This window comes from Spermophilus citellus (assembly GCF_964194105.1).
Source record: "Spermophilus citellus genome assembly, chromosome: 3".
NCBI lineage: Eukaryota > Metazoa > Chordata > Mammalia > Rodentia > Sciuridae > Spermophilus > Spermophilus citellus.
Window position 1 is genome coordinate 82,884,292 of NC_138184.1, and position 18,061 is coordinate 82,902,352.

An 18,061-nucleotide genomic window follows, 5' to 3' on the forward strand; every position below is an offset into this window, starting at 1 on the left:
TTATCTGTTTATGTAATTCATTTTCAATGTGTTCTTTCACTGTTTGGATTTGCTGTCTCGTATCCTCTTTAAGGTTCCATTCCATCTGTCTAAGGTATTCCTTGAGTTCTTTATATGACCATTTTTCTGATGACTCTAGGTCCTCCTGAATATTTAGGCTGTCCTTCATTGTTTGTACTCCTTTTCTTCCTTGCTTTTTTATGCTGCTCATGTTGCTTCTTGTTCTGTTTGACTGCTGAGTTACTGTTTACTCTTATAAATTTATTTGATGCTTGGGAGGAAAGATATTAGAAGGGAAGGGAAGAAGAAGTCACTAAAGAGAATGAGAGTAGGCAGATAGAATTCAAGGAAGGGGGAATAAGAGAATTGAAAAGAAATGAAAAGACAAAAGAGAAAAAAAATAGAAAAGAAAGAAAAAAAATTAAAAAAATAATTTAAAAAATGAAAATTAAAATTAAAAAAATAATAAAATTTAAAAAAAATTAAAAAATTAAAAACATTAAAGTTAAACAACAACAACAAACATGAAAATGAAAGGAAAAAAAAACCAAATTAAAATAATAATAATAATAATAATAATAATAAATGCAGTCATAGAGTTCGAATAACTTCTCTTCCAGTAGGTGGATCTGTGCCCACTGGGCCAAGCTTCTCCTGTCAATAGGTGGGAACCAATCACTGTGCAGCAGCTCTTCCTCCCAGACTGGGTGGGTCTCCAATCCTGAGTGTCTAGGGCCTTCTCTTGTGTTTCCTCAAGCCAGGCCCCGCTCACCTGTGACGCTCACCACAATACTGGCTACATGCCAGGTCTGCTGCTCCTGGGAGCCCTGTTTTCATGAACGCCTGGGCACACTCTCCCTGTTTGCCTCCCTCAGAACCTAAGTTTGTAGAGCTTGGGGCTGAGAACCCCCAGCAAATTTGCTTGCCCTCCAGTAGCCACGCCCCTGGTAGCTGGTGCAAGAGTCCTCAGTTGTCAGCACTGGTGGGAGCGGTAGCCAGGAGTTCCATGCCGCGAGTCCCGCGCCACTCCTGATTCCCTCGGTCTGGCTATCACGCTCACGGGAGAGCTGGGAGGGGCCCTTAAGGTTTCCCCGCTGTGTGGAGAGGGATGGCTAGGGGATTACACACCTTTCGCCGCTGGTTTCAATGAAGTTATCTCCTCCGACCATGACGTCAGTTCTCTGCCATGGTGGTATCCCATGCAAATGGTGACCGTTCGTTCCCTTTGCTGGGTGACCAATGCAACGGGTGGGTCCTGACTGTCTCTCCCAAGCCCCGTTTCAATCCTGTGGCCACTGCCTATGAAGGCTCGGTTGGCTTTTACCTCTGTAAGTTCAGAAGGGCCGACCAGTTATTTCAGCAGGATCGTTAGTGCTGAGTCATGAGAAGCAGGCGAACCAGAGCTTGAATGCAGCCAATCCGGGCTCGGTGTGTGTTCTGAGAGGCCCAAAATGTTCGCTCCAGATCCACGTCAGCTCAGCATTGTCTAGTGATCCTGAGCAAACAGCTTAGAAAGTTTACGACTCCCTATGCCCGCACAGCTGAAGAGATCAGAGACTTGATCTCTCCGCGCCCGCCGCCATGTTGGATCTGGGTTATTCCTTGACTCTGCTTTCCTTGGCATCAAGTTCCTATTTCAGTGTCCAAAGCTGCCCCCCCACTGTTCCTGACCACCCAAGTTTGCATAAAAATAGACAGCAGCAAGTTAGGGTGTAGTTAGGGGGTTCTTAGACTGAACCCTATAAAGGATGCATGTTGGAGGCAGATACCAGTCTTTGCTTAAACACCCCTAAATAACCAAATGCTTTCCTCCCCAGTTCGATATCCTGCTCCCTGTGGTTTGGATTTTTCTAGTCAAAAAACACCCGTTGGAGACTCTGGGCCAGGCAGAGGAGCGTTACTGCTCATGGCTGGTGCAGAACATTGTCACCTTTCTGAAAGGTGTAAGAAATGAGTGCCTCTGTGGTCCTAGCCCAAGAGAAATGCCATCCACCACAGTGTCTTCAAGGGCATGGGATTCAATTTAGTATCAAGACCGGATCCAGGCTCTGTGTTAGCTTGGCTTGGATCTTAGCTTGAATCCAGACTGGTGCCATGGACCTTGCCCAGTAAGACTGGACTGAAAGTTGATCTTTCTTTCTAGAGCTAAAGGTGCCATTGCCTCCAAACCTCTAAACCATGAGGCTCTTTTGGGCCAGGAGCGCATGCCACCTGTGGAGATGGAACTTCTCTGGAGCAACTACAGCTCTGCTTACTAGCATGCTTTTTTGGGGGGGGGGGTCGGGGTCCAGCTACATGGTGTGACTATGGATACCTGTGCTCATTCGGCAGCCCCAGTGGCTCATGGAGTTGTGTGTCTGGACTCCCTAGAGGCTGGCTGCTGGCCAACCGTGATGTCCCTTTTTAATGGCCCATGTCAAGGCTAGGAATGAGTTCCCTTTACCATGGCACATGACATCCTACACGTGCTTTCTCAAACCTCTCTCTGTAGAGGATGTGACTCCTCCCCTCTTCCCAGTGGCAGCAGCCCACCTTCCTGCTCTCTTCCCAAATGTTCCCATCAACCCAGGCCTAACTGGGCTGTGTCTGTACCGAGCAGGTCCGGTGGAGGCAGAAGGCACCCTGGTCTTCCCCCCTGGCTAGTGAAGAGACTTGGGGATTCCCTGGATTTCTTCTCAACTAAGGCAAGTGGATAGCAAAGATAGGCCCCTCAGCCCTGCAATGGCACCACATCTGAAACTGTCCTTGTTCCACGGGCAAGGCGACCACACAGCACACATCCCCTGACTGTCCCATACATTGTAACCCTTCCATGTGGATCTGACTTAAGGGGGAAACCTGACTTCTAGTGGGGTCTTTACCTTGGTCACTTCTGAGTCTACCCAAGGAAAATGGGCAGAAGGACCTTGAAGACTAAACTAGCCCAACCCCTGTGCTTCCCCCCTTCAGTTTCTCCTGTTCAAGTCACATTGACAAGAACTTGTTCAGCTGGCAGGTACATCACGATATCATCTAGAGGGACATGGGAGGTGTCACTTGGCAAGGCAAAGGTTGGACTGAGATGAACATCTACCCACAGAGGCGATACCTCTTTGTGACCCTTCTGTGGGATGAATGTTTGCTATATTAAATGTCTTGCCTGATCTACCCCAGTCCTTTGTTAACCCTTCTCTGAATCCAGGCAATAATAATACTGCTCGTGGGTTTTGAACATTAGACGATCACTTATGTGGCTCTTCTGGTTTGTTCAAGAGCCCTGTCATGTTGACCAGTAGCCCACCATTCCTTATGTCCTCCCTGGCTCTTAGCAACAATGTTTCTAAGGCTCACCTTGGAGTTTACCTGCTTCAAAGCCACAACTGGCCTCCCTGGAGAGTCCCACTTGGAATCATATGGGTACTGAGTGTGTTCACTGCCCCAGGATCTACATTTTTGGAAGAAACCACACAACAGGTGGAACTCTCATAGTTAAAACAGGACTGATGGCCCTAACGAGGGGAATTCAATCCTGGATTCCTTGCCACATCCTGACAGTCCTTCCTCTCACTTTCCAGGTGAGCTTTAGGCACTGCTGGTCAATGGTGAGGAATGCACCTTACTCCTGTTCGTGGATAACCCAGTCCCTTTGCTGATGTGTCTACTAGAGGTCTCAAGGAGTTGAAGACAGACATTCAATTGGAAGAGCAGTTTCTCTCCAGCCACCACCTTGTGCAATCAAGTGACTTAATCTGTTGGGTTTCTCAAACTTAGGCTGTGCTTAATGCTGGTCTGTGTGGCCCCCCATCCCAAGCCCCTGGGGTAGCCTGGGTGACCAGGTGGGCTGACTGTCATTACTGTGCATGCCTATGCTGAAAGGGTATGCAGAGGGACTGACAGATTTTTAAGATCTTGGACAGTGCCACTGGGGATGTTGGCCCTGTCCTTCGTAGCATCTAAAGGTATATCTGAAAGTCCCTTGTCTGACTTGAGCTCAGAGCCGTGTGGACGCAGCCACCCCAGTCACCTCCTTCATTCTGCACTTGTTCTGGAGACCTCAGTGGTGTGAAAGTTCTTAACCTCAAGGCTAGCCCAGGCCTTTCCTTGAACTTGACCAGGGGATTGTGGAAAAGGCATACCCAAAGTCTCTCTGGTATGGAATGTGGTTTCCTGGATTTCTGGATTTCTGGACTCTGGGGCTCCTAACACGGAGCTACTGCTTGAGGGAAGTCTTGGGATAGTTCCAGGACTTTCTGAAGTTGGCGCAGGTGTCCTGGGCAGGGGGAGGCAGTGATCTGATCCGGCGTCTGTCTCTGGAGATGACCTCTTGTGAGCACAAACCTTATGTACACCCAGACCACCCAAATCCAGCATTATGGATAAGCAACTGAATCCTCACCTTCCCATGGGAGGGAGCAATTCTAGGTAGAAGGGTAACTGAGGAATACAGGTAGCCCAGAACACCTCCAATCACATGCAGTTTCCTGACCTGTTGGGGGGAACCTCTCCCTTCCCCTGAATCTTACCAGATCCAGCGTCATAAGATACCCTAGTGGCTTTCCTAGGTTTGGTCTTGGAGTCCCTGAAAGGCAGATACCTGTGGCACACGTGGACAACGTCACCTGCAGGGTCAAGGCATATGGCTGAGCTTTATAGACCAGAGAGTGGCTCTGAGATGTGCAGCTTTGCCAGAGTTGACACTGGGTGAGAGGAACTGCATCAATTGTGGCCTAGACCTTATGATGAAAGCCTGTTCAGGTTGCCACACACTCCTATAGCCTCTGCCCTCTAGATCTTGATCCCAGGGGAAGCCTGACTTCTGACATCGGAGAGACCTTTGGACTCCTGATCTCACTTTCCTTCCCCAGTTCCCTTATTAAATTTGACTTTTCTAATCCTCAGAGCCCTTTTGAAGGGCCAGCCATCGAAGCTGAAGGTCATGATTTGATTCTTGGTCCAGGGTGAGGAAACTTCTAGAATCCTCATGGCAAAGGATCCATCTGCCTTGATACTGAGCTGCTGGTCCACCTAAAAACTGGGTTTCAGAGGAGACCCCTCAGCCATGACTCTTGAAGTCACCTACCGCATGTTGCACATCCTCCGGGTTTACAGTCAAACCCTGTGAGCAGGGGGGTGAAGGGTAGCTGAGGTTGCTTATCTGGTGCTCATTGATACCAGCTCTTACTGATGATGGTGACTGACCTTCTGAACAATGGTCCTCAGTGCTGGAGGTAGCAGACCCACAAGAGACTTGGCTGGTGTCTGAAGCTTTGACAAAGGCCTTGCTGAAGCGCTCTTGAAGCATTGCTGCTTGAGCAACTCTAGACTTGGGGTGTTGCTTTGTGGAGGATGTGTCTGCCCAATCGCCACCTCGTCCCCATTGTGGGTTGAAAGTTGGGCTAAGTCTCCATGAAAGTGCCCACGTGGGCACTTGGGATGAGTTAGTGAGGGACTTCTTGGCATCAGGACATCAGACGTGGGGTATAGCTGGCTTGTATCAGCTGTCTCCCAGCCCTGGCATGCAAGGATTCTTGGAGGTGCTAATAGACTAAAGACTGCTTGTCCTTGTACCTGGGCTCTTGGCCTTGGTCTTGTCACTAGAACCAGATCTCTAGAGACCAAGGGGACTCGTCCATGAGGGATGCATCCTAAAGGGAACTAGAATCTGGGCAAGCATGAAAGAGGGTGCTGAACCCAACATGGACTCTTCCCCCAGTTCCTGGAAAGCATGAAGTGCCCTCCTCAATGCCCTTGATCTGAAGGAAAAGTAAGAACCAGAGCTGGCCCAGGACACGCCGGACTAACCAACTTTCTTATCCATGGGAAAGTTGGAAATGGTGAGATGAGAAGCGGTCACAGGGTCCCAAGCATGCTTTTACTTATGTAAAAGGGCTCTTGCGGGGGAGGTCTGGAGGGCAAAGAATGCAGGCCGCCATGTTGTCGCCCAACCCCATGGGGAGGGCCTCTTGAAATGCAAGCTCTGCCTGGGGAGGTTTGGGCCCAGAGGATATCCAGGTGACACTTGGGCCTTTCATACTGGTGTCTCGCCGGTCACAATCTGCGGCCCCAGAAGAGGCGCAAGGCCACCTCCGTGGTTTCCCTAATCCTCCACAGACGTGGCTGCCGTGCTTTAGGTCAAATCAGTGACCTTGATGTCAATCTGTCAGAAACAGACCACCAAGCAGCTTTGGGCAACTCTTTAGGACCAGGACACAAGCTTCTGGAAATGGATGAGCTTATTAGGTGGGGGGTGTTGTATCTTGGTGCTGTCCAGTAGGCCCCCTCTGCCAAGGTGGTACATATGGCCTGATGGAGTCTGGATGAAATGAACAGGCCCAGCCTCTGGGTGCCTCTGCTGCTGTGGCCTTCCAGGACATCCCTTGCTAGGCTGAGTGTCCTGGAGATGGAATGACCCTGGGAGATGTGGGGCCCTGTGCTTCTCATTGGCTTAGTTGCCAGCAGGGTCCACGGCTAAAAACCAGGTATGACCTTGGAAGATCCATCTTCCACCAACGTACCCTTGCACATTGACCACTGAGGGCTTTCGGATAGCAACTGAAGCCACCAGAATGAGGGGATTAGGGGAAATTCGTGTCCTGTGATGGCATTGGGCAGTTAGTGAACTCGAGTTCCCTAGAACTCGTGTCCTGTTCCCTTTATCTTGAATTCCTTGCTGTGAGTCCCGTAAGATACCTTTTCTGCTACCCATCTCGCTTCTCACAGTGAAAGACTAGAGACTTCAGTAAATTAAGGGTGTCTCTGGCCGGCTGTGATGGGGTGGAACCCAGGGTCTGGTGCACATACCTAACCACTGGGCTGCTCCCTAACACCTAGGTGGTCCGCCCATGTTAAAAAGGACTTGGGACATCTAATTGGAAGTCTCCGCCAACCACGGTGGCAAGTAGCGCTGTAGTTGCTATAGGGCAGTTTGCTATTTATAGCAACATGAAATGTACACACCAGCGTCCATGCACGAATGTCCCTGAGGAATAAACACGTTATCCATTCCCTGGATATCATTTCTCATTTCTGCTTAACTCGGTTTTTTGGCCAAAAAAGAGGAGCCTCGAGTATCAGACGCCCTACTCAGGTGTTTAAATTTGTATGATGGCCATTGATGCTGAACGATGTCTCTTTCTACAATTGGTGAGAAACTGTTTCTGGTTAGAAACTCATCTGAGATTATAGTGAAGTGCGGCTCAAATTCTTCCTGAGAATTTGTATTGGACATTGTTTCCTGAAGCGTAACCCAGGTGTCAGATTCACTTGGGATCTTGGCTTAAATAAAACTAGGTGAATGCAAATGGGTGGCACCAGTTATAAACTCGCTCTCCACTCCCAGCTCCCCTGACTGAGGGTTATTCAGCCCTCTGGAACCAGAGTGGGGCCTTGCCTTACAAGCTTTAAACCCATGAGGCTCTCCTGGTTGGGAGCCCCTGTGTCAACTAGAACGAGCCTGAATAGCCAACTGTCCTGTAAGTGAAGTAAGACTTGGCTTCCTAGAGTGCCTGGGGTATCTCCAACTAGAGAGTGCAGTTTGCTAGAACAAACTGCCATCCTTAAGAATCCCAAGGTTGAGTTTGAACTTGATCTATGGCCATGGTAGAGGGAAAAATTGACCATCACAGTCTTGCTATCAGTTCCAGGAAAGAGCTGATCATGGTGGCATTGCCCAAAACCAAGATGCACCAGGTATAATCGAGGAAGGGGACGTAGAGAGCCAGGAATGGGGGAACTGGGTGGGGAAGACACTGGACCTCTGATCTGCACTTTTAGAAGTAATGACTATGGCTGTGGTCACTCTGCATGGGGGAGGACAATAGTGTTATGCAGGAGCTGGCTGGGCCATGACGCCTGATATGGCTGTGATCATGGGACTGAAGTCACCATTCCTGAGCATGTCCCCACCCGTGCTCTTCCAGAATTGCCAGGTAGAGCTGTGTGTCTATACTCCCCACATTCAGGAAGGGGGGGCTGCCAATCAATGCTGGTAGCAAAAAAGACCGAGAAACCTCTTTGTTAACCATTTCCACAACTTCAGATGGCATCAGCTGTCTGGAACACAAGTAGCACAGTGACCTGATGTCCCTTGATTTGAATCCTGGTTAAAGTGCCCCAGGACTGGGATGAAGTGGCCTCCCTCCCAGTCCTTTGTGGTTCTTGAGATGCTCTGGCCTGTTGCCTGGCCATGTGTTTGTGGGGGTTTTGTGGACTCTTGGACCCACTTGGACTGAAGAGATTTCTTAAAGGTGAAAACTCACGTAGGTTGTCGGTGGCTTGTGTGGATCTTTGTTCTTTAACCTAGAGTCTAGTCAAGATCTAGATCCCCAATATTGCTCCAGTTTAGAGGTGAGGGATCTCCCCTATGAGCCTCCCCATGCAGTGGAGGCTCCACATACATGGAACTGACTTCAGCTCTTGCTGGGGTTCTTGTACAAGAACCCTGGTCCATGTTGTATCCCCCCTCCCCCCCGCCATGCCTGGTCTCATGTAGGAATGCCCCTGGGCTTGACGCTGCACTTGAAGGTAACAGCCCATGAAGTGGCTTAAGCCACTGGCCATGGCTGCTGCTGTGGCCACCACAGCCCTTCTGTCCAGCTGCCCAAACAGGCGGACCCTGGAAGGATACTCTGGAGGCTTATCTCAAGCCACTTCAGACAAGGGGAAGGTTGCCTTGCTTTCTCAAATGACAAGATTTCCCAAAAAAACGAAGCCAAGTCTCTCATCATTGAGACATGCAAAGTCGGACATCTGTCTAGGAATAAAACGAGACCTTATCAATGGCATAGCATCTTACCCACATAGGCTCTAATGAACGGGAGCGGATGAGCCACCTCTTACGCTCCCTGCCAACCAGCCTCCACCACCAGTCTCCACCCTCCTCCTGACCTCCCTGAGGTTGCCCTAATTCTTCCCTGAGTTAGACACCTCTAATTCTCCCTTGTGTACCCTCAAGGGAATCCTCAGTGAGTCCCCTCCCGCTTTGTATCAGACTCTGATCATGCTAAGCATTTCTTTCCCTTTCCAGAAATCTCTCTAGCCTGGCTCCCATCACCCCATGCCCCTGGGGTACCTCCTCGCTTTCTGGAATAACTGTCCATACTTTGGGTTTCTCCTCCTCCATCCCATAACTGGCCTCTGGTTTAAATGTCTTTGGCCCCTTCTCAGTAGGGGTATATTTGGGAACCATGAGCACTGGTTGGATTCACTCCTCCAGGACCTGAGTTAGTTTTAACTAAACTAAGCATATGGAATGGTGGTGACAGTCACTTCTGACTGAACCAGAGGTGGTTCTTCAAGACTAGGAACTTCCCCCAAATAATTTTTTTTTACCACTTCGGTCAACTGCTCACCACCTGGTAGGGATGCTCGGTTCTGCTAGACTGGAATAAAATGGCAGATTCTCTGCTGTCAAGGTCCCTCAGTTCCTAGCCCACTGATGGCATCCACTCAAGGTCTTACGGAGAAAAAGATGGGAACTGTTCAGTGAGATCAGTTTCTCTCCTGGCTCCCTCCAGTGACTTGATCACTGGATTTACCAACCCTGGGTAACTTAGTCACTGTTTCCTTATTGATCTCTCCAACCTCAGGCTATAGTATCACCTTGGATATAGGTGAGCTGATGAGTCACCTGGTGTGTGCCTATGCATGTGCACCAGGGGAGAGTCTCGAGTCTCAGTTGAATGATCTGGATGTGACGGTCATCGACTTTACCCTCCCCCACCAACTTGAAACTCGTCTTTTGTTGAATTACCTGTGTGGGCAGGACCAAGTCCCCAGTGGGACAAAAACATGTCTTGGTGACATCGAATCTCAGGAAGGTGCTTGACTACCCTCGTAAGTGCACATGCTGACTCTCCTTGGTGGCAATGCAAAATTAGTTGTGGCCTTGCCACTTCTCGGCAACCAGTGGCAAACCTGAGTCTTCTGACTGACTTAAGCTGGGGTCTAGTGGACAGGTTACTACTTGGTCACTCTCGCCTCATTCTGCATGCTGATCTTAAAGCCTAGTGACTTCCTATTGACCCCAGAGGCTGGAACCTTTCCTAGAATGACCAAACGTTCATGGAAAAGACTTGACATATGCCTATAGACTAGGAGTGGGGTTGGCCTGGTCTCCTGGACTTCTGGACCATTAGCTTAACACTGGAAGAAGCCACTCTTGAGAATGTTGGGCCAGGTATGCTGGTGCATGCCTGTAATCCCAGCAGCTTGGGAGGCTGAGGGATAGTCAGGAGTTCAAAACTAGCCTCAGCAAAAGTGAGGCACTAAGCAACTTGGTGAGACCCCGTCTCTAAATAAAATTGCTGGGGATGTGGCTCTGGTCAAGTGCCCATGACTTCAATATCATGTTAGTTTCAATAGAGCTGAGACCTCTGAGACATGGCTTCTGTTCTTGCTGGATGATCTATCCTGTCATCTTTGGAGATGATGGGAGATGTCAACTTCTCATGAGCTCAAGCCTTATGTGCCACAGACCACCAAAATAGTGTTCACCAAGATTCTGAAGTCTATGTGTGGGGTAACCTGACGTGGAAGGATTGCTCTTAATGTAGAGGGGGAAATGGTCTGGGAAAGTCTCCAAGGCTCAAATGGGTTTCCTGACCTTGTTGAAGGAGACCTCTGCCCCCTGTCCTGCCTCCAAGGTCACCCCACACCTCTGGATCTTGTTTGGAGTAAGCCCGTGAAAGCAGGTAATGACACTGAAGCATGTGTGTATTGCCTTTTGCTGCAAGACAAAGGTAACCTACCACCCTTGGGTGCTGACTTTAACTTGGGTACAGCTGAGACTCTTGGTTCAGAAAAACTTTGACCAGGGGCTAGGGATGTGGCTCAAGCGGTAGCGCGCTTGCCTGGCATGCGTGCGGCCCGGGTTCGATCCTCAGCACCACATACCAACAAAGATGTTGTGTCCGCCGAGAACTGAAAAATAAATATTAAAAATTCTCTCTCTCTCTCTCTCTCTCTCTCTCTCTCTCTCTCTCTCTCTCTCTCTCTCCTCTCTCACAATCTCTCTTAAAAAAATAAAAAAAATAAAAAAAAAAAGAAAAACTGACCATAAAAGACTTTCACGTAGGAAGAGCTACATTAATGATGGTCTTCTGACATGGAGAACCTGTCTAGAGCGTACTTCTCTAGTTTCTTTCCAGTTCTCCTTCTCCTCCATAGGAGCCTGGGAAGGTTTGAGAAGGGCCAGAAATGTCTTCCAGAACTGCCAAAGCTGTACCCTAGTTATGAGGACCCTAACTTGAGTCTCCTCGAAGTAGAGCAATGATGATTTTTCTTGTTACACTCCCTGCCCGTCACTCCTCTCTGCCCGTTAACTCTTGATCTCCTTAGAGAGAAGTGTCCCCAGTAAAGACCAGGGAACAACGACACTTGGCCTCTGAGCAGAGGAACACAGAGGCTCAGGACGGTATCTGCTTAATGTCAACGCTGAAAAATGAACCTCCAAAGTCCATGAAGAGAAGCTGGAGCAGGCTTGGGACGGCTCTCCCCACAACTTTCCTATCCTGAAAAACCCTAAACTTGGATCTCGAGTCGGGAATTATTTAGCAACTCTGTAAATCCAGACCTCTGAGAGGGTGGGGCTCCCACTGGGTCCCTGGGGTGTGTTCCCCTGGGCCCCGTTGTTTCTGGGGCAGTTCGCCCTCACCCTAACATACTTGTGCACAAGCTCCGTGGAGCCTCCTAGCCACTGGGCAGGTCTCTTGCTGGTATCAACGCTGTCCTGATGTCAAGTCCCCTGTCCAACAGGAAGAGAAGTCCATGTCATTACCACTGACATCTTAACAGACCTGATACTGAATGTTCAGGAAGCCTGTATAAATGCAGGCTTATGAAGATTTTTAACTAAGACTTAAATATGCTCATGTTAGCAAAAGCATGCAGTTCTACGGAGGGCAGTGAGTTCTTGACCACTAACAGAGAATTCTTGCAACAAGATGATTATCCTTGAATCCAGTGGACATGATGTACAGGTCAGGGCCATGGGACAGGGAGAACTACTGGAAGGGGATTGGTATAAATCTGTGGGATGCAGCTTATGCTGGTTTTTGGTCTGCAAAGGGTCCTCGGTGTTTCTAAAATGGTCATAGAAAGCATCAGAAAGGTAAAACGTGGCTTTCCTCTCAGCAATAACCACATCAATGACATGGGTTGGGTCTAGTTTCTTATCCCTCAACCTCTCAAGTGTCCCTTAAACCTAGGTCTTGGTCTTCATATACTGCAGTATGCAGACATATGATGTCTCTAACACACTCTCAGAAAAACCCAATTCCTCTACCAAATGACCCATAAGTAGTCACACTCCAGGTTGGCAGCCTTTTCCTCCACTGTTCAAGTCGGGATCCGAACATGGTCCATACGCTGGTAGCTAGCAGACCACAAGCCCTCTAAATAGAACCATTCCTTTTGTCCCCTGGCTGCTCGTCCTACACTGGACAGCCAATATCCTACAGATGTGCCCGGTACCTGTCATGGCTTCACATTCCTGTTCATGGTCCTCAACGCCTGCTCCTCACCAGTCCTGAAACTGAGTGTGCTGTTAGTTCATCTTTTTTCTTTGAGGCTCTCTTAGCTTGGAGCAGGAATAGTGTCCCAAACCTACAACCCCTCAAAAGGCTCTTTCTGCCTATGGTGCTGGCACTTGGGGTCGGGGAAGGAGGGCATGGTCACAGGGCACCAGCCTTGCCAGGTGAGGTCTGGAGTGACCTGTGGAGTCTTCGGTACTGCTTGGGAACTTGGCTCTGCTGTTGCCCGAGGATAGAGATCCGTAGTTCTACCTTCTATCTACTGGCACCACAGTTCCTCAGATGAAAGGCATGTCCTGTTGGCCTGACACCCAGTAGCCTGACTGCCCAATCCTACCAGGTGTGGGTTCCTGGACACAAATGAAAGGCCAATGGTCAATCGGGTAATGGGTGAGACCACCTGGGCCTTCACTAGGTCCTGCTGAAGGAGTTCTTCTTCCTTCTCAAAGTCTTGCTTCCTAAGTAAGACTCAGACTTTCATGAAAGTGATCGTTTGTAGCACCCTGTCTTGGAGGCACATGTTGGGGGTCACATTATGAACCCTGAGATTGCTCCTTGGTGAAATCTAAGATTTTTTTTCTCCCTTTATAAAGGTTCTTTTCCCTGCTGGGTGGTTATTTCGTGGGGACAAATGAGATCCTTCTAGTTCACTGAATTCTACTACCTTGTTGAACAAGGAGTATGATCCAGCATTTCTAATTCTATAGCTAGCATCAGACACTTCAGCTCCTCCACCACCACCTACCCTTGCATTCTTGCAACCACAACACAGTGGGTGTAGCTCTGCCTCCTTCATTGTCTCTGCTTGTTGACTCCTGACCAGTTTTTTGGAGAACACAACTGACCTCAATGTAGTGACTCTGAACAGCTTTGGTATCGAGGAATAGAGGCTGAGACTCAGATGGGCAGAGTTGGTCTGCCTGAGACCCCAACAGGAGAGCCAGTCATAGTCCACAGTGCAGAAGTAGGAAAAGCTGGCCTAGGCCCCTGTGGTATTTCTAACTTGAACTATTAAACATGGTCCTCAGATGACCAGTGACGCTGAGACCAGCGTAGACCTCCTATCCCTGTACCTTGGAGAAATTCCCCTTGTTTTGGTGCTGGAATCTACCTTGGACTGACTTGATGGAGCCTCCTGGCTGTGTTGGCCAGGCCCCTATTGATATGGCACCCTGCCGGGTCCTGGTGACGCCCTCCTATAGTTTCCACTAGACTCTTTGCCAGGGATAGGTCAGAAGCTGAATGTTCCTGAAATGACCCTCTTTGGTTTGCCTTTGCTTTGTTGGTGTCCGCAAACTCATTTGTGGGGAGAGTTTCAGTTACACATGCAAAATCCAGAAGGCAAGGAGATGTCAGAGTCCTAGGGTGACACTTCAGAGTTCCAGGTTGATATTCTATGTGAAATTCCTGGAAGACCCAAGAGATGCCACTTGCCTTGAGCAAAGGGACCCAACATACAAGTCGGGACCCTGAGAAAGTCTGACATACCAATAGGCTCGTGAAGAAGGACTCCAGGATGCTGTGGTCTCCTGGCCTGGTTAGGACCAAGTTTTCATCTAGAAAACTGGTCGCTGGACAGCCTGTTGCAATCCAAGTTTCCCAAGACTCGCGTCCAGAAACGACTTGAGTCCTGCTTCTCTGCGTTCACACTGAAACGGAGGAGCTCTTTTCTACATAAAGACATGACTGTAATCAAGTCATTTATGTTAATTAAAACACTGAGGTGGTGAACCTGTAAGTGCTCATGTCTTACCTTCCTGGAAGGTATATAACGCCTCTCTTCCAACTAATCGAACCATGACCCAAGCTTGTGACTGGGTGTTATTGCAAGCATGCTCAAATGTTTCTTTCCTTTGGGTATTTTTTTTTTTTGCCATAAGTAATGGCTCATATCCTACAGATAGAAGGTCCCTATAACCTCTTCTTGCTCTGGTCATGTGTCCTGCTAAAGTTGCAGCTTCACTTCTTGGTACACACCAGTGTTCTGTCTCTGGGTGTCCAGCTGCCCATGTGGGATTTTTCTCTTTCCAAATCTTAGAGCAGGAGTGATGATGAACCCTATATCTAGGAAGCAGAAATGTTTCCCACTGTATGTGAAACTGGGGAGAGAATGGGACATCAGCCACTGGGCGACAGACTTGCAGGATGAGCTGCAGGGTCCTCTGTGGGCTCAGATGATCTCAATTACTACAGAGCAGAGCCTTCGGGTAACTTTTTTCTCCGGCTTCTGGATGCAGAAATCTTTCCCCTTAAATATGATCTCCCAACCCTGAGAGCACAACACTGGCCTGAGTTGTAGGGAGAGGAAACTGTACCTGGGGACTTAAGGTGAGAAGGCTGGATCTCCCTGGAGGCCGAGCTTCTGAGATAACTGAGAATCGGGAGTCCACTCCAACTAGTGCCTCCCAGGAGACATCTACCACATATCATATACCACTTCAAAGCAGATGACTGGAGGGTTCAACATCCCTGGGGTGGAATGGGAACGGTGCAGGTGGTTGCTGTAAAGTTTGACTGCTGTGAATAGTCATTCATGCCATCCTCCAGCAGAGGAAGTGTCCACCTTGGGCAGCCATTGTCTTCTCATTGCTTTGTGCAGCCTATCAAAAATAGGGCCTGGATCCTTGGCGTTGAGTCTCTCCCTAAAATGTGTGGACATGCATATCTTCCCAAAGCCATATGCCCAACAACAGATATGGTCAAGTGGCAATAGCCAACTCTTTCCATGAGTAACCATGTTACCTAGGAATGTATGCAAAAATAATCCGGTGGCTGATCGAGACAAAACAAGAGATTTTGTGGGAAGAGTATTTTGGTACAAAGTAGTTTTTTGACTACTTGCCACATCCTTAGTAAAGGGAGACCATGGTTCTCTGTCCTGTTAACCATAGAAGTGGAATTTGCCCTCCGCTGGGATGTGATGGATGTTGGAAAATACTGGACACTCTTCCTGGCAGCCATAGAAGATGATAAAATTCAGGAACATAGTCCTTAATGCCTTCCTAGTTATCCTGCCAGGGGCACTCAAGATAGATTGCTAATACTTGGAATGGTTGGGATTAACTCTACCAAGGGAGGCTGGACAGTCTGCAATGCAAGGAAGGGTTCTTGATCACTTTCAAAGACACACACTGAAAGGCATAAGGAAGAGACTAGAAGAAGTTACAAGATGGCAGCAGGAGAAAGCTTTCTACTGAAGCTTCGCCTCTCATGCTTGCCTTCCTAGTAAGGGCTCATCCCAGCCTTAACCCAAGAGTTGCATCAGATGCTTGGGCAGGGCCAAACTGCAGCCAGTTGGTCAGATGGATGTGGTTATATCCCCTCTGGTCACCAGCCCTGAGAATCGCTGGACGACTGAACCTCGGTGCACAACTGCCCCCATGAAACTCCCAGATCCAAGATCCTAAGGGTTCGTCTTTGTTCTATGGTTGGCCTGCGTGGAAGGACCTGACTCCAACTTCCAACACTGGTCACCTTTGAGCATTTTTGCCACCCACTCAGATAGGACATCCATGGTCTAACCCTACAAACCATGTGGCTATCAAGTTTTCTAGACAGGCTCATCCAGAATGGAGTGTATCCTATAAGACAACCTGGACTCTGCATTTGGTTCCTTCTAATTCCACTCCACGTGTATATTTGGCAAGAGTTGGAAGAAAATGGTGGTCACTTCGTCTGGGGTCACATGTTGAAGCATGAGCCATGGTGTTCTGCCTCTGAGGATGCCGAGATTGCTCCTCAGTTAAGTCCAATGCCCTTTCTTCTGTAAGGGTGGATTCCTTGACTTGTGATTCATGTGGGGTAAAAGTTTGAGATCCCTGAAAGTGACTTTCTATTTCAGCTGTAGAATCTGAACCTTGGGTACTGTGCTCCCATCAGATGTTATAAATATATTCCATACTTATCAAGGGCATTCCTGAGTTTCCTTCCATAGTTCTAGAAATCAGACTTTAGAGGGTTACTAACATAACCCTTTTCACCTGTCTAGACAACAAGAGCCTCTTCAAACAGGCACTAACCCTGTTGATTATGAGCAGATATTCTTCCTGCATTCTTTGGACAAACTATGGTCAAGGTCACCTTAACTTTCTTGACAGACTTGGACTCCTATCGAACATACTGTGTATGTTTACTAGGAATACTTAGTAAAGATGTGGGTGTTGGTTGAAGTCATTACCCCCAAATGATGTGGGGTTCCAGGAATTGGAGCTTTGTCTATATAAGGGAGCCATATTCTCAAAGAAGAGATTTTTTAAGCAGCTATTCTCAAGTTCCTACAGAATAAGTGTCTACCATACTTTCATAACTGTGCCTAACAGGAGGGATCTGACCACCACACTCTCCCATGATTTCACAAGAATTCCCAAAGGGCAGCCCCTGTTAATGGTGTTCATGTCAATCATGGCAAGGTGAAGGCATCTGAGATGACCGGTCATTCTGATGAGTTCTGTGGATGAGCAGGGAACTGGCCAGCCTGTCTTTCCAAAATTGTGTGGCCCTTATTGGGCTCCACCAGCGTCGTTCCCTCTTTAGTTCCAAGAAGTGTCAGCCTGTAACCTAGAATCTGCAATCCCATCAGAATGACGGGCAACTTCAATCCTAAGACTGTGGCCACTGAGAGAGTGACTTCCGGATTCCAGCCAAACACTGGTGGCTGACCTGTCTTTAGTCATAGGACTGACCTTGTCTCCCTCAACTACATCTGAAGGGACTTTATGACCTGGCACTTAGGTTTGTGCCACTGCAAAGTCTTCCCCTGTGGGAACACCTCAGGGACCTAAACCACACAGAGCAACGTCCATGGAATTTCTCCCTAAAGGTCCTCGGGTGCTTCCTGTGTACAAGCCCCCATGAAGGGAGGGCTGGGTGTCCCTTTCTTGCTCGGGCCCAGAACCGATGGTGCTACACCTGCACCACCTGTCCATGGCTGCCTGCCTCTGTCTGAGAACCTCACATCTGAGTGAGTTCATGGACTCCTTGGGGCCAGGAACCGGATCTCTCCCTAAACTTGGGTGCAGGGGTGACCAAGGCTCTTCATACAACTAAGATGAATGCTCATGGCTCATGGCTTTCTGGACCATGGGTCTTTTTTCCTGAAAACTGCCTCAGATGGACAAGGGATAGAACTGAGGTCACCTAGGGCTTTGCTTCTGGGCATGACATTGATGTGGCCTTGCTAGGTAGCACGGACCTTGCTCCACTGTCCTCAGTGCTCATTCCTGAAGGTGTCGGGTTCTTGTGGGTTCAGGTCCTGTGTGTACCCACTTGACCAAATAACCAGCATTCCAGACAAGCGGTTGTCCCTCGACCACAGAATCCTTGGAGGGGAGATGCCTCCAGTACAGGAAGGGACGGTTCCTCCCCCATTAAGAGCCCTGCTTCCCCTTCCTCATGTCATTAGGCAAAGGTCACAAGTGTCCCTAGGCTTTCACCACTGTCTGGGGTGGAGACCCTAAATGTCACCTAATGACACTGGGGCAAGTCATTGTAGGACAGCCAAAGCTCAGCTTCCCCCCTTGACCATTCATCTGGCATAGGATCTTGAAGGCTGA